Here is a 16,993-nt window from a genome sequence, read left to right as displayed (position 1 = left end):
AGTGTTGGACTGGGATCAATTAGGCCCGGGCACCCCCCAAAAATATGGCCCATATAATATTCCAGGATCGTTGTTTTTTTTTTGTAGTATTACATAGTGTGAACTCGGCCTCTGTCGGAAAAAGGAGAACAACAGAAACGAATTGATGCCCCCCTTTCATGAGGGGTGAGGGACACAACCTCAGGGGCTCCCTCTTTGGCTCTAACCAGCCCCCACACCCTAACTTTCCAGCCCTCCTCCCTACCCCAGTACTCAACAAAGCCAGCTGAGCTAATGGCTTCCCATCAGTAGCACCTTAAAACCTCTGTTATACTTAGAAGGAGCTAGGGGGCAGGGACACCTCATGCTGTGACAGAAGGAGCAGCCTTTGCCATTCTGCCTCTGGCAATTAGACGACCTGAGGGGGGTCAGGCGCAGTATAAGGATGCAAAGGTTGTAATTACAGCCTTTTATGGTGCATGCTTGCAGTGAAGACCGGGATGGCCCTGATTGATTGGACTGCTTAGTCCACCCAAGAAACAGCCCACCAACTGGCCTCGACAACAGGCACTTCAGCTCATGTCCGACTGCCCGCCTCTCCAATGTGAGCCTGGGTGTATGCTAGGCATGTGGGTGCAGCAAAAACCTCTGCTAGGCCCCCATTCCCGGTAATTGTTGTGATATTCATGGCACCTGAAAAAATCCAACTTCGCTCGGTCAGAGTTTATTGGGGTGATACATGCCATTAAGTACAGAGTTTATGGGGAATAACATGCAGTTTATTCAGCTTACCTCCACCAAAATTGTATGTTCCTGTAAATACCAGGAATTTTCTCAAAAAATATTGTCAGGCTTGGCCAGCGATATTTAACACAAACCTCATATTTGGATTATATGGGTTATCGGTGCATATCGCAATTAAGATGGTCCTTTGTAATGAGGGCTTTAGTCTGGGAAGCAGAAGATTACTTTCAAGGCGGCATCTGAAATTGAAGTGTAGTGTAAATTCACAGGAAGAATGCCATACCAGGGAGCTGGCTTGTGATGGACATGCATGAAAACGAATAAAAAACATTTCATATGCAGACCTTTTCCAGTTAAAGAGAGAAGGCAGTTAAGCAGCTATCTTTGTTATTAAGGGTGTCACGTAGATGTCATTGGTAAGGGAAATCATGAGAAAAATTTGACAGACCACGGACTACCACCTTGTCGGCGGTGATTGTCCAACTTCAAGCAGACGAGTGGTGGACCTGACCACATGGTATGTCTGCCAAATCGATCATCATTTTTCATCTTTATCTCTGGACAAATCAACAGAGTTTGGAAGTCTAAAAGCAAAACCTGAGGTGAGCCACCCACCGTTTTTAGAGTTGGACATCTGCTGGCAGATACATGATGGAACGTCCCCCACCGTAGACTTGTCCATGCATACCTCTGTTCTTAAGCCCATCATCGGCATTCTCACATTTCCACTTGCTAGGTCATGAAACAAATTCCGTATCTGGCAAGAGACCAACTGCAAACGGATCTTAGACTTTTTGACCTCACCTTTTGTTATGGACTGCCCCAAATTCAATTCAACTATTGTGAACACTAGCATTACATATCTACCGAACATTGGGTCACTCAGCCCCCAACCCATCAGCAATGCACTGAAGATAATAGTGCTCTGGTCTTTCATAATTTTGAGCTTTTTGTTTATATTGACAGCATCATTACAATGCTGTGAATTATAGGAGTTGCAGCAATTATGAGTATTAAGGTAGGGTATTTACCAGTTTTGTTTGTTGTATTTGTGCTCTTCTTTGATGTCGGACATGACAAAGTATAGTTTTGGGCCTGTGTATATTAATTGAGCAACCCACTCTGAACATGTCATCTCGTTATCAGTTGCTCATCTTATTTCGGTATCTAATTATGTGACTATCACACAATAAACTTGCATCTAGCTTAGCACTGTGGTATCAGTGATATAATTGAATTCAAGTAAATCTGATCTATTCTTTAACACACTAGCCAACTTGCAAGGTGTAAACACGTATTTGTGGTTATGTATGAATTCACATATGGTGTCCTTAGTCATTTTGTGGACTTTGGCCAGGTGATTTGGAGTGTGATTTACATTTTGTATTCTGGTGATGGTAAATGGGAAATGCCAGATTACTTATACAGTGTGCATATCATGCATTATTTAGCCCCGAGGAAATCTTGATGAAAGACTGGTAAAACACATGTTGGAGTTGCAAAAAGGGGGGTTGCTGCACTGTTCCTATTGAGAGATCAGGTAGGGGGGAAGGATTTATCTGGCGTGACCAAGGGTGTTCCAATGATACCCTGGGGCATCCATTATGTTGGATGTAATTGCCTCACACACCCAGAAGGGTGTCATGCTTCATCATTGGCGGTTGCTCCTCGTCGGGGAGGCGGTGCAATCCCCGACGGGCTCACCTCAAAGAGGGGCTATTTAGCGGAGATCTTCTTTCCAACAGCCTTATGGTGAGGTGGGGGTGTGTGGGCAGATGGTATACTCCTGTGATGGGATGATTAAAATGTAGCAAAGGGTACCGGAATTAACTTTATTCTGGGGGTCCCTTGGCTGCAATTAAAAGGTGGGGCTAGCTCGCTAGGTGTCAACTAATTAAGGTTATGTGACCCTAGAGGAGACTAGTAGTGAATGTGGTCGACATGTTTCTCGCTAAGGGTAGATTACCCGCGATTCTTCAGGACCTATTTACAAAAAGTGAAGTGAAAAGACAACAACGACATGCTAGTATCATATGTGTTGTGTTTGTTACCTCAGTGGATTCTCCTATGCCTAATGGTCATAAACTAATAGCCACATGAGGGTTCGGCGGGGCAGTACATCAGAGCGGGAATGGATAGGTCACAAAGCACAGACACGGAGGACTGGAGCCATTAACCTTTGGGCTCAGCTCTGATGTACTGCCCCGCCGAACCCTCATGTGGCTATTAGTTTATGACCATTAGGCATAGGAGAATCCACTGAGGTAACAAACACAACACATATGATACTAGCATGTCGTTGTTGTCTTTTCACTTCACTTTTTGTAAATAGGTCCTGAAGAATCGCGGGTAATCTACCCTTAGCGAGAAACATGTCGACCACATTCACTACTAGTCTCCTCTAGGGTCACATAACCTTAATTAGTTGACACCTAGCGAGCTAGCCCCACCTTTTAATTGCAGCCAAGGGACCCCCAGAATAAAGTTAATTCCGGTACCCTTTGCTACATTTTAATCATCCCATCACAGGAGTATACCATCTGCCCACACACCCCCACCTCACCATAAGGCTGTTGGAAAGAAGATCTCCGCTAAAGAGCCCCTCTTTGAGGTGAGCCCGTCGGGGATTGCACCGCCTCCCCGACGAGGAGCAACCGCCAATGATGAAGCATGACACCCTTCTGGGTGTGTGAGGCAATTACATCCAACATAATGGATGCCCCAGGGTATCATTGGAACACCCTTGGTCACGCCAGATAAATCCTTCCCCCCTACCTGATCTCTCAATAGGAACAGTGCAGCAACCCCCCTTTTTGCAACTCCAGTATTGTGTACGGACACCCTGCTGCTACTGGACCTTCCACCATCCTGAGTGGTAAATAGTGTCCGCTAGCCTCCCTTCTTTTGAAATATAAAACACATGTTGGCCAGAGGTTTTGAGGAATTAAAGAAAATTAAAGAACAGATGTGGATACTCCGGACAAGACTTGACGTGTGTTCCTTGATCATGCTTACAGATATGGAACACAAACATCCCAGGTCTTTCCCAGTTTACCAGTAACAATTATTGGTAATGGGGGCTAACAGAAGTTTGTCCTGTGCCCATATGGCTAGCCCAGACCTGTTTGAGTATCAATAAAAAATATGCCATTCAGTTGATTATAGTTATTGACAGTTCATAATAGTAGACCGAAGCTGAAGCAAAAAGTAATTAGCAACTGACTGTTGAATAGTTTGGCCCCAGGTTGGTGAAATTGTTTGTTCACTGAGAAAACAAAAGTCTTGGAGCAATTAGCATGCAACCTTGACATAAGGCTGAACTCCCATAGTTAAGCAACTGTTGGGGGAATGTCCTCCTCCATGTCATTGAAGAACAAAAGAAAGGGTAATATTTGTATGGGTTCTCAGAAAGGCAGCAAATCGTTCAATAGCAATAGTAAACAGGATGCAGAAAAGAGGGCACCCCTACCTTGTACCATGATAAACATGATAAAGGAATGGAATTATGCAGCCAGTTTGCCACGTGCCATGGACTGGCAGTAAAGTATCATCACACAATAAATCAAATTCTCTCACTGGGATTGGTGCCTGCCTTGCTGGGAGAACAAAAACAGGGCCCTATCCAGAAATCATATAACATTTACCTGTGACAGGTAGGTCTGTACTTTCTAGGTACAGCTCAAATGGTCATCCTTCCAGAGGAACAGAAATACCTCCCTACACCCAAGGTATTTGTCATGCTCTGGGAGCAGTTTTTACACCTCTTCAATGGGCTATTCAGCTACCAGGTGACAGTTCAAGCTGATGCAAATGGACCTCCAGAGGGTTTCAGCAGGGAAAAAAGTAACTTTCTAAAAGTACTCTTTTCCTAATATTTATTAAAAAAGCAATGTTACAATTACATTGGATTTTGAATCTCTATTATAAAGAGTCTTTGAATTATATTTGTAGCTGGCTCCTAACTGAAATTATCCTTATTTCATGAAATAATGTAGTCCAGTGTTTTTCTGTGGAACAGCCTGCCTTGCTACAGCTTTAGGGGCTTTTTCAATGTAAGGGCATTATTACCATTAAACGTTTACATGTCCTTCGTTCGAGTACCACACACCTACTTAGGAGTGATTTGTTATTATTTAAAAGTAAGGTTTAAGCCTGTCAAAATTGAATATTTGACAGGTCAAATTTGCAGTTTAAAACTGTAACAGCCAAGCTACAATGGTAAGTCTGCGATCATGTTTGTACTTTCACTGTAGTGGGTGGTATAATGGGTGCTGCAGTCCACTATTGACATTTAACTTAGATACCTCTTGTACACTTTATACAATATCCTAGGGGCTTACAGATAAGTTAAATGTGCCAATTAGGGGTATACCTTTTTCATCATGTTGAAAGTGGGAGTACAGGCACTTTACCGCTGGTTAGAAGGGGAAAAGTGCACACAGTTCTAAAGCCAGCAAAAACAGTTAAAGTAAAATTCTGGTGGTACACCATGCAAAAGATTCCTCAAAACAGCTCATTCAACTTTAAAGAACTCTGTGAAATAAAGTTCTCAACTGTGGACAGATGACAATGAGGCGCTCTAGACCTTGATACTAATACCAATCAGTGTTGATGGAATATAAAACATATTCTTTGACTGCGTACCAAAAACAACGGAATGTGACAAATCAAATAAACATTACAATTGGATGAACATATGACTTTAAAATTGTAATGAGGTGAAAACATGCCCGTAGTGTAAACAAATCGATCAATCAATCAAACATTTCACAGACTGAAACAATAGTTTTAAAGTCATTGTCAAAGAGCACATACTCACAGATGAACAAATGTACAGTTATTTTTTCTTCCACCCTGAACTATTTGTCTATAAAAAAGGAGTCATTCTAGGAGTTGTTTCTCTGATGTACCACAACTACACTTATAAAAAGAACACACCTGAGAAGAATGTGCAAAAATACAAAAACCCATGACAAGAACATTGCAACCTTGGATGCAATGGAGTGAACTGCACGCTCACAACACTGACCATTTGATATTGTCCACTTTACCTCTGCACCCTTTTGTGTATTGACAAACTTGTTCACAGCATGGACCTTTCAGTCCATGCCGTGCTGGAACTTCCTTTGACATTCCAATTGCGGTTTCTATTTCATAGGCACTGCAATAAAAGCAAAGGAAATGCCCACAAATGACTAAATAAGTAAATATAGAGCGGGCGATCCTCACACGGGTTTGGTGGTGCGGTCCTAGTTTTCTGCTGGAAAGTAAATAACAAAAAAAATGTTGTGCTGGTTTGTGGCACTTTGGTGATGCTAACACAGCACACGTATATATTGTGTCTAATAGCACTAACACGTTTGCAATGAATACGAAGCACTCTTTTATATTGATTATGTAGTGAAATTTAACTATGAGAAAATTTATATGTGTGTGTGTATATTTAATATGTTCTTCAGGGGTGTGGAATTTACTAAAATATCTACTTGTCCATGGGGCAGGTTGCTTCATAAATCTACTTGTCCTGTAACAAAATCCACTTGTCCCTTTTGTTATATGTAATGCGGCGACAAATTATGGCAGCAATCTCATTATATAAGAGCTCTGCTATAGCCTCTCTGATTATGCCAGGGCTCATACGATAGTAGGGTTTGAATACTAGCCATTCCCTTACATTGCCACGTTTCTGCAGATCTGCATACTGAGGTTGTTAGCAATAGTTTCAGGATCTGTGCAAACCTGCTAACTTGAATGTTTTTAAGGTTTTCACCAACTCTCCTCCAATCTTTTCCCATACTGAGAAAGGTTGAAACTTTCCTCCTGACCATGGCAGATATGTAACATCTTCCAGGGTTGGGAAAAAAGTGGTTGGAGGGTAAGCAAACTTGTAAACACTCAGATTTTCGCTTGAGCAAATTTAGACAAGCATATTTGCTCATGCAAAAATGCAGTTCACAAATATTTTCCAGTAGTTCTATTTCTTAGCCTACTTCTGTAAATTCTTGTGAATTTACGAAAGTTGTATATCTGCACTTAATGCAATGACATATACCATGGGTGAACTTTTGAGACTTTCTTTAATAATTGGGCTTCATTAGGTCTGGCGTTAACCATGACCTTTTGTGTTTATTAACATTCTCTCTCTCTCTAACTCTCTCTATTGGCTGGCGTCACCTTGAGTGACCGCTTTCTGCTCTTTCACAAGGAGCATATGGGCACACAATGTAGTTGTGTTCAGTGCCACAAACTACTGTGGTAATGTGTGGTTTTTGAGACCAAAAACAATTTTAGCTTTTGCCAATGTTTGTTTTAATAGTGAGGGCCTGGTAGCTCCCACACCAATAATGTTTTACAAAAACCATGCCAAAACAGGTCACACATTGACAAAACCAAAAGGCTGACCACCACTTTCAGACTTGCTGGCTTTGCCAATGCTTGTTTATTTTTATATTTCCCATAATCTTATTGAAACTGGTTACACTGATTTTCCATTATGAATCTTCACTGGGTAATACTAGCATATATATTGGTAAGCTTTTTCGGGGTCCAATAAGCTCTCTGAAGTGTAAAGAGATGGTTTCTCTCTCAACAGGGAAGCTTTAACAACACTCCATAAAGTGCACATCGATACTTGCCAATAAGATGTAACTTCGCTGGAACGAAGGTCTCTTCTCCAGGGCTCCTCCATAGGTATTAACAGGGGATCTCCTTTAACTAAGAGCCAGTACCATTTAGATACTTCTTTGCGTTGGTAAAGTGGGGCTAACAACGTGTTCTCAAGTACTTTGTTCGCATCTCCATCCTTACCCAGGTTTACCGCCCAGCTAGACAATTGATAGAATTTAAATCTGGAAAACCTTTGATTCGTAAAATTACAGAGGAAGTCCCATGAGAGTAATGTATTGTCTTGCAGTAATGGACCCCATTTCACAATGCCTTCCAAAAGTGGGACTGACAACCTATCCTTGAGGCACACAGGCGTACCCGGAGAGTTCCAAACAGGAGCACTTAAACAGTAGTACAGAATTCTGACCATCTTCCTCAGCTGATACCAAAGTTCACAGGCCGACCTCAAAACCTTTAATTTGACTTTTTTAAAGTATTTGGGATGCCCAAATTTAAAGAGAAGCCCATTCCCCCCCAAGGAATATTTTTGGAAATGGCTAATAGAAAGGGGGGGGAACAAGAGGAGTCAAACAAGAGATGTCTCACATTCTTAAAATGAAATGCCCAGCAGTAAAAACGGAGATCGGGGCTAGCTATACCCCCATCCAGCTTTGGGCATCTTAGTTTCCTCCACGCAATACTGACCCCTTTATTGGACCAGAGGAAACTATATATGTCACTTTGTATATCCTTTAATGTTTTCGGACCAAATAATAACAGAATTGCGTCGAAAATAAAAGTACATTTTGGCAAAATGGACATTTTAACCATGTTGGAACAACCAAAAATTGACAGTGGAAGACTATCCCATGATCTTAATAAGGTTCCTGTCTTTCCTTTTTAACTCAAGGTTAACCTGGGCCAGTCTGTTAATGTCCTGTGTGATTTGTATACCTAAGTATCTTATTTGCTGTTTAGCTAATGGGAGACTAGATTGCAAGTTCCAAGACATAATTTCAGTTTTTTGTGAGTTAATTGTATACACAGACATCTTCCCAAAATCCATCAAAAGCTGCTCCAACTTTGGCAGGATGGTTGGACTATCCCCAGTAAAAATCATCAAATCATCAGCATAGAGTGCTAGTTTTTTCACCCATCCCTCATATTCAAGTGTAGCAAATATTTCACTAGCCCTGATGTTACAGGCCAATGGTTCGATGTAAAGATCGAAAAGTAATGGGGAAAGAGGACATCCCTGTCTAGTTCTCCCTCCAGCCTAACTAAATTAGTTAAATTTCCATTAACTACTATCCTTGCTGTGGGAGGTTTATAGATGTTACTAATGACCTTTAGAAATTTGTCTCCTAGTCGAAGGAGTGAGCTAGGTGGCATAGGCAAGGCCAGCTCACCCTATCAAAGGCTTTGGCCGCATCAAATGCAAAGATAGTAAGAGGAATCTTGTTGACTGAAGCCATTTCAATTGCGCCAATCAGCTCATGGGTTAAATCATGGAGCTGGTGGCCCCTAACAAACCCCTTCTGGTCAGGATGGACCAAATAGCCCATCATGGTGATTAATCTCCCCGCTAAAATTTGTGTAAAGATTTTATATCTCAATTCAGCAGGGAGATGGGCCTATAAGACTCATATTTTTTGGGGTCTTTATTAGGCTTCAGAATCAAAGTAACGGCTGCCTCATCCCAGGAGGTAGGAATTGGAGTATCTTTGGAGAAAATGCTATCAAATAAATTCTCCAAAATAGGAGCTAGGGTCTCACTAAGTGCAATAAAAAAACTCAATACGTATAGCATCCAACCCTGCGGCTCTACCTCTTTTTAGGTGTTTTATTGTAACCTTTATTTGTTCTAACAAGATATTTTTGTTCAATTGTTGGGCCTGATCTCCAAACAAAGAAGGTAGAGTTATTCTATCCAAATAATTTTTTATGTGAGATTCAGAAACCACCTGATCTTCTATATATAATGCTTGGAATAAGACTCAAATGCTTTTTCCATTTTAGTATTATCTGACAACACCTCTCCTGAGTCTATGTTTAGAATCTCCTTAATTATATTCCTTGTTTGATTGGAAGGAGATTTCCTGGCAAATAGTTTCCCACACCTTTCTCCATATTCATAATTAGCTAGCTTGCTAGCCTCCCATCTCCTTCTAGTAATATTATCTAAGTAATCCACCAGAGCCTGCCTCTTGACTATAACCTCAGAATTTTCCTCCCTTCGCACTATATTATCTTGGTTGGAAGCATGCTTATTCAGCACTCTGTCAATATCTGCTTCCCATGATTTTAACGTTTCTTTGGTCTCCTTATGTATTTTGGCTGCAAGACTTATAACTCTTCCTCTGATGTAAAATGAGTTTAGTATGCCTGTACTCAGAATGATAAAATACATCTTTTAGTGAAGCTGGTTTTAACATTCTGCGTTTTAAAATATCACTTTTAGAAATAAGGTATTTTCTTCTCTAACTATCCAATCCTGCCTCTGCCAGGTTCTGTATTCCTTGTCTGGAGTTTTAGTGACAGGGCTGGGGGATTTCAGCAGACAGGATGAGTCAGCCCAGTGGTGAATAGAGAGATCTGCATCTAGATGGGTGGGGGGAGATGCACCTGGGACCTGAATAGGGCTGTGCTTGCCTTCCACAATGCCGAATCCACCCCCTGTGGTGCGTCTGATGTCTCTGCCCTGCACTGTGAAAGTAGAGAAAGAATCATGTCAACAGAGTGCTCCAGGGCTGTGCCTTTCTTCCACAATGCTGGCTCCACCTCCTGTGGGGTGTCTGATGTTTCTGCCCTGCACTGTGAAAGGAAAGAAGAAGTCATTTAAACAGAGTGTTCCAGAACTGGTTTGGACTAGGCAAAGGCCCCTCTGCCCTCAGAGGACAAAGGATTTTGGGGTATAAATATTGGGACCCTGATCCCAAGAAATTAGATCACTTTTGGACAACAAGAAGAAACCTTTGCTGAGGAGTGGAACCAGAGGAAACTGCGGAAAGACTATCCCTAAGCTGAAGTGCTGCTTGGGGGATTGGCCTGCAGTGGTTGCCTGACTGCAAAAGAGAGGAGAAAGGGACTTTGTGTACTTTCATCAACTTGTAAGCACTCCAAGGACTTGCAACAGAGCTTGCCTCCTGCTGAAGTCTCAGGGACGACGGACTTCAACCCCCAGCTCCCCAAAGTTCCTTGGAAAGTGCCTGCTGCTGTTTATGGCCTTCTGAGGGACTGCGTGTCACAAGGAGCTGGAAGCGCGACTCAAGAGGAAGAAGCGTGTCGCAGCCGCTGCTGTCGCATCTCTGAACAAGGGTGTCGCCGCTGTAGCTGACGCATTGAACCGCATTGAGAGAAGCGTCTCGCACCAAAGAAGAAGGGTGTCGCTGTCGCAGAGGCTGCCGTCACATTTCTGAGCAAGGTGTCGCCGCTGTAGCTGATGCATTGCACCGCATCGAGAGAAGCGTCTCGCACCAAAAAAGAAGTGTGTCGCCGTCGCAGCCGTTGCCATCGCATTTCTGAACAAGGATTTCGGCGCTGTAGCTGACGCATTGCACCGCATCAAGAAAAGTACCTCGCATCCACGGAGAAGCGCGCCGCCGTCGGAGCCGCTGTCGTCGCATCTCTGTACAAGGGTGTTGCCGCTGCAGTTGTCGCATCAAGCAGAAGCGTTTTGCATTAAGGAAAAAGTGTCGCCGATGTCGACGCATCTCTGAACAAGGGTGACGTTGCTGCAGCTGACGAATCGAACTGAGACTCCTCGCAACATCAGAGAAGCGTGCTGATTCTGGAAGATCTTCACGTCTTTATTTCTTTGCCCCGGAACTTTGCCTCATTTCCACTGCTGCAACACTTTTGTTGTGGAAGCGTAACGCATCTAAAGGTACATTGACTTAAAGTGTTGCATTTTAAGAACTGAACAGAACTAAGCTAAAACTACCATTTTAAGTACAGTAATGTGGACTTTTATCGTTTGTGGTCTTGTGTTAAGTCTATTTAAAGAATACTTATTTTTGATATAAAACCTGTGTGGTGTCCATCTGTAGTGTTGTCACTTGATTACTGTATGTGGTCACAAATGCTTTACACACTGCCTCTGAGATAAGCCTGTCTGCTCGTGCCAAGCTACCAAGGGGGTGAGCAGGGGTTATTTTAGGAGTGCACCCCCTTAGCCAGACTAGAGGCAAGAGTCCCTATTTGTCACACATACCTACCTGTGCCAACAAGAGACCCCCAACTCTAACAGTCGCTCTTTAGTTGTTCGATCACTGAAGCGTCAGAGAGAAGGGCTCTATCAAAAGTCCATCTTCCTATTGCTAAATGTCTTACTATTTGTAGTTCCATCAGCACCGCTAAATGATCTGAGAGGTATTCTGGGATATGTGTTACTGACCTAACACTATTTGTCAGCCTGGTGTCTACTAAAAAGAAATCAATTCTAGAATGATGGCCATGCTTTTTATTATGAAACGCATAGCTTAAGGGGCCGCCTACACCCCTATTCTTTATTCCCCAAATATCTATGAGGCCGAGATCATCTATCATGGCTCTAATAAAAGAGACCATTTTAGTAGATACTAATCCCGCCCCATTAGACCTATCAAGTGGGGGATTTAAGAGGATATTGAAATCACAGCCAATGATGACCGGCAGATTAGACTGCATTAAGTGGTTATATATAGTTTTTAAGGCTGAATTATCATCTATGTTTGGTCCATAGTACCCCACTAAAACCACCCAATCATTCTGGATTTTATTATCAGCGATAATCCAACGCCCCTTATTATCTACCTTAAAATGCCCAAGTGTTACTTTAGCTGCTTTTTTAACAATAAAGGCTACTCCTTTTGTACAACATGTTTGGGTGGTATGAAGTGAACGATCAATCCATTTCTGTTTGGAAACAATCGCCTCTCATTTATCAATAGCGAGATGTGTTTCCTGTAAAATAATAATATCGTAATTTGATTGGCTCAGGTGTAGGAGGATTCTTCGTTGTCTACCCACCACTCTGAGCCTGGGACCAGCGTTTACAACGCAACTTTTACAACAAAGTACCTTTACGACGCAACCATTACAATACAAGTCATTACAACGACTTGCACTGGTGGCGCTCTAGGACAGGGAATAGTTTTAATTTACTATCCAACACCTTCTCTACTATCCACGGGGACTGGAGTCGGAATAGTAAATTAGACTATTCACTATCCAGCGCCCCTCAACGCAAGTCGTTGTAACGACTTGCGTTGTAAAAGTTGCGTCGTAAAGGCATGCGTTGTAAAAGCATGCATTGTAACGACGTACATCCCTCTGAGCCCATTAACGTTGCATGTTAAAATTCTAATTGGAGTCAAAACAGCCATTTGGGTATATCAAATCCAGCATCTGTGTCCACCCAAAACATAAAGGTAAAAAAAAACTTGTTCATGGCCTAAGCCCCTCTTGTTTACAACTTCCTTTGAAATGACAGAAATTTGAGAACTTTTTTACCAAGATAGGCGGTGGAGGAGTAAAGGTCTGCTTGAAGTGTACCTCGGGTGTGCAGATGATGTGCACATGTTTCAGCAGTGTCCCCAGATCAATGTCTTCTGGCACTACATGGGTAAGACGATCTCAGAGGTACTTGGCCAAGTAATTAAGGTAAGCTTGGTTTTGGTCATCTTTGGTATCTGGCCTGAGGAGAGTATTAGCTCTAAGCTCTCGAAACTCCAAGCCTCACTTTTATTTGTCTTAATTCTCTTGGCCAGAAGAGAAATCTGTTTAAAATGGGTGTCCCCCAGTCCCCCATTATTATTGGACTGGGTTGCATCTGTTAAAAGAACCCATAGATGGGGCTTGGGCTGTAGGTTAAGGAAAATAACTACATTTTGGGGGGCCTGGGAGGAGTGGATTAACACATTTGAATACCTAAACTTCCTAAAAAATATAAAGTCCAATGAGAATGAAATAAGTGAGTTTAAGGGACAGAGGTTGCATCCAGGGAAAGAGGTCATGCTAGGGGCTATATCCCCAGGAGTCTTGTGGTCGGCTATTCCAGGAGTCCTTGAGGTGATAGGAGTTTCACAAGGTGGTGTTTCCCCTCTGTTTGGACCCAGGAAAGTGCCATTGACTGCTCTAAGACAACTTACTTATTTATGAATGAGGACACATTTTAAAAATAAAATAAAAAATACTAGCATACATCAACACATTTTACTAAATTATGGAGTAAGAAAGGGTACCTAAAAGTCTTTAGAGGTTTCGCTAAATGTTTTTTACCTTATTGTATTTTTTTGTGAACAATTTATTTTGAATGCAAAGACTCCTCAATCTTGCTTTCAAGCTTCTGCAAATATTTGCATGTAATCTGCGAGCATTCTGGGATCATTATACATAGCTTCATATTTGCTAAATTTTGAAAACGTAAGTTCACATTTTTATACTGGAACCACTGTCAGTAGTGCAGTCGAAGCTTACAACATTTACATAGAGTGCTCACCCTAATGGCTTTGCATTAATAAACCATAAATACAGGTTTGAACAGCATTATCATTTGGACACAAATATTACCTTAACTGCAGACAATGCCCTTCTTTGATCCATATTGTGTTACTGTAAACTGGCAGCCAAAGGATTTGTGCTGTAGGGGGTTGGGCCTACTTGTCACAAGGACAAAATACACATTCAAACTTGTTGCCCTTGACCCCAAATAATATGTCCCTGGGGTCGGGCTATAGGAATGCCACATCCCTGGAAATTCTTTTATTCTTCCATTTTAAATGACTGTTTGCATGAGGAGACTAGATTTATTCTTTTCGAATGCAAAAGATATATATAAAAAAAGTATTTCCACAAGAACCAATATCTGTTTAGTGTAATATACTGTCCCGGGTTCTGAGGAACACAGCGCTACCACATACAATGATATGTGTCTGCAGGTTTACAGTCATCACAAAGAGGTTAGCGACATTGGTCTTGATTATGGTTTGCCTCACTCTTAGGGCCTGATTCTGATTCCGATACCATTAGGAAGGCCTCCAGATGGGTTCGGGAACTAGCAAATCTGATTCGGAGCCTATGTTTCTGACCGAATCATCCCCCGTTCCGGACGGCCAAGTACGATGCGAAGATCTCATCCGCGCCGACCAAATCGTTTCCGAACTCGATCCTCGCAGTCCGAGTTGGTTACAGCCGAATCTTGGTACGCAATGGAGCTGGTTTCCAAATGAGCAAGTACGATGCACGATTTTGACATCTGTATCAACTCGGTTTTGCCGAAACAAAACAGCTGTGGGAATCGGACTGCGGGCACCCATGGGTATCCCCGTGGGGGTACCCATGGGTCTCCCCTTTCCATGCATGCACAGGGTGCACGCTTTTCCCCACTCACCCCTTTTTGCAGTGGAAGCCTATGTACCCGTTCAGTACACAGGTTCTCATAGAGTCAAATGGGAGTCCAAGTAAACTAAGTCTGTCACTATACGGATGCATCGGAATCAGTCGCACAGAATTCAAGAGCGCGATTCGCTTGGAAAGCTCTCGGGAACAGAGTTGTTCAGAGTGCTTTCCTAACGAAATCATACTCAGGCCCATAATGTTTTAACTACTGTTATAGTTAGGAAATATAATTGATAAAAATGTAGAATATCACTAAAAAAACAAATATTACAGGGACATTATAGTTAGGCTCAGATTTCACTCGTCCAAAACCAGTGAAATTTAGCAGTTATAGTTACCTGAAATAACTATAACTTACGAACCCGTGATGCAATGCCTATGACCTCACATATTACATCACTCAAGACATTGTCAGTGATATCACTGATGACATCTCGAATGACATCATGCACAATACCCCTTCTATGAATACTATTTCCTAACCATAACGTCCCTGTAACCTTTGTTTCTTACCGTGAATTTCTGAGGTTTTTTAAATCTTATTTCCTAACTGTAACCTGTGTAGGTTTCATTTCTGTGAAAAAAGCATCTTGGCAGAATTAATCCTGCCCAGCGTATTTATCCAATAAGAGGCCATTGTTTTGTACAACACCTCTACCTAATTGGAGAAATAATACTGGCTAATTAGTACGTGCTACCCCATTGGGTAAATGTCTAGTGCATCTCCTACACTACAACTGTGTAAAGAACACTGAGGAAATGTCTCTAGTGACTCTGTGTGTCGTTAACTTTGCCAATGTGATTCTTGCTAAAGCGTCTTCAACAGATAACTTTACAAGGGGGACTGCAGTGAAATCACACTTGGATGAGTTGTACTTTATAGAAGTAAGTGCTTCTTTATTTGGTGGAGATGTGATTGCATTCCTAGGCATCGAGACCTTGTCTCCAAAATCGGCAGGAAGCGTTCTCGGCGGGCCTTTTAGGAAACTGTCCATCAACCAGGGAAATTTCTGCATAGTGCTAATATATATGGGGCAGGACCAAACGTGAGGGACTTCTAGGCCAGTTACATACTTAAAGTTTTTTAAAGTTTAGAACAAGAGCTCTGGTCAGCAACAGATGACAAGAAAGAACCCCCTCGTCAAAGACACTATGTGAGATATTGCGCTCGAGAAAAGCAAGGATGCAAAAACCTCCATCACGAATTACAAATAACTTTCCAGTGGAAATACAGAGGAACCACACTTGCTTTGTCTATGCCATACATGCGAAGTTAGGATGATTAGTACTTTACAGAAGTGGAGCTTCAACGTAGGCACCTGTTTTGTTTATATCTGTAAGTGCTTCCCGTTAAGATTTCATTACTGTTACATGAGTGTCATGCCAGAATTAATCCTGCCCTGCGTATTTATCCAAGAATACACCACCGCCTTGTGCAATACCTCTACCCAACTGGAGTACTTTCTGCTGGCCAATTAGCAAGTGATACCCCGTTGATAAATGTATAGTGCATCTCCTACACTACTGCTGCATAAAAAGGCCAAGGAAATATCTCTAGTGACCTTGTGTGTCCGTAACTTTGCCAATGTGATTGTTCCTTGAGCTTCTTTACCAGTTAACTTTACAAGATGAACTGCAGAAAAAACACACTTAGATGATTTGTACTTTTTTTCAGTATGGGGAGGGGACCCCCCCCCCCCCCTGCCCTCACCCCCCCGGCCGATTTTTGACCCGGGGACCGCATCCCTGGGGCCAGGCATTGTCCCCAGGGTGCTCCTAGTGTGCAATGGGACCATGGGGGGAGCCTCAAGGCCTCCGCATTCCCAGCAGGCTCCCTGCCTCCTGCAGGAGCTGGCATTGCTCTGACAGAGAGGGGCTGATGAAAGGCAGCTTCCTGTCTTTCACAGCAATGTTTTCATCTGTGATGAAAACTCCGCTTTCTGACAGCCGTAGCTGCCAAACAGCTCCGGCTTGCAGAAAGCGGCCTGATGTTGGCTTTTGCTTGATGGGAGTCAGCTTCCACCAAGCAAAAGCAAACAGCTTCCTCCCAAGGGTGGGCACCTCCTGAGGTAGCAGGAGATGGCCCTGGGGGATGGCAGCGCCCAGGAACATCCATGTCTCAACGCCCTCCATTGTAGTATTTAGCCCCTGGGAGGCGGTGGACCCTGAGGCCACGATGGACCCCGTACTTTAATTCATTTCAGCCCTGGGGAGGTGGCGGTCCCCGGGGCTGTGTGGGGGGCCACGTGTCCCCCTTATTTTCAGTAAATTGCCCTGGGAAACT

This window comes from Lissotriton vulgaris, chromosome 12 (genome assembly GCF_964263255.1).
Source record: "Lissotriton vulgaris chromosome 12, aLisVul1.2, whole genome shotgun sequence".
NCBI lineage: Eukaryota > Metazoa > Chordata > Amphibia > Caudata > Salamandridae > Lissotriton > Lissotriton vulgaris.
The sequence above is the reverse complement of the archived record's forward strand: the minus strand, read 5'-3'. Positions refer to the sequence as shown.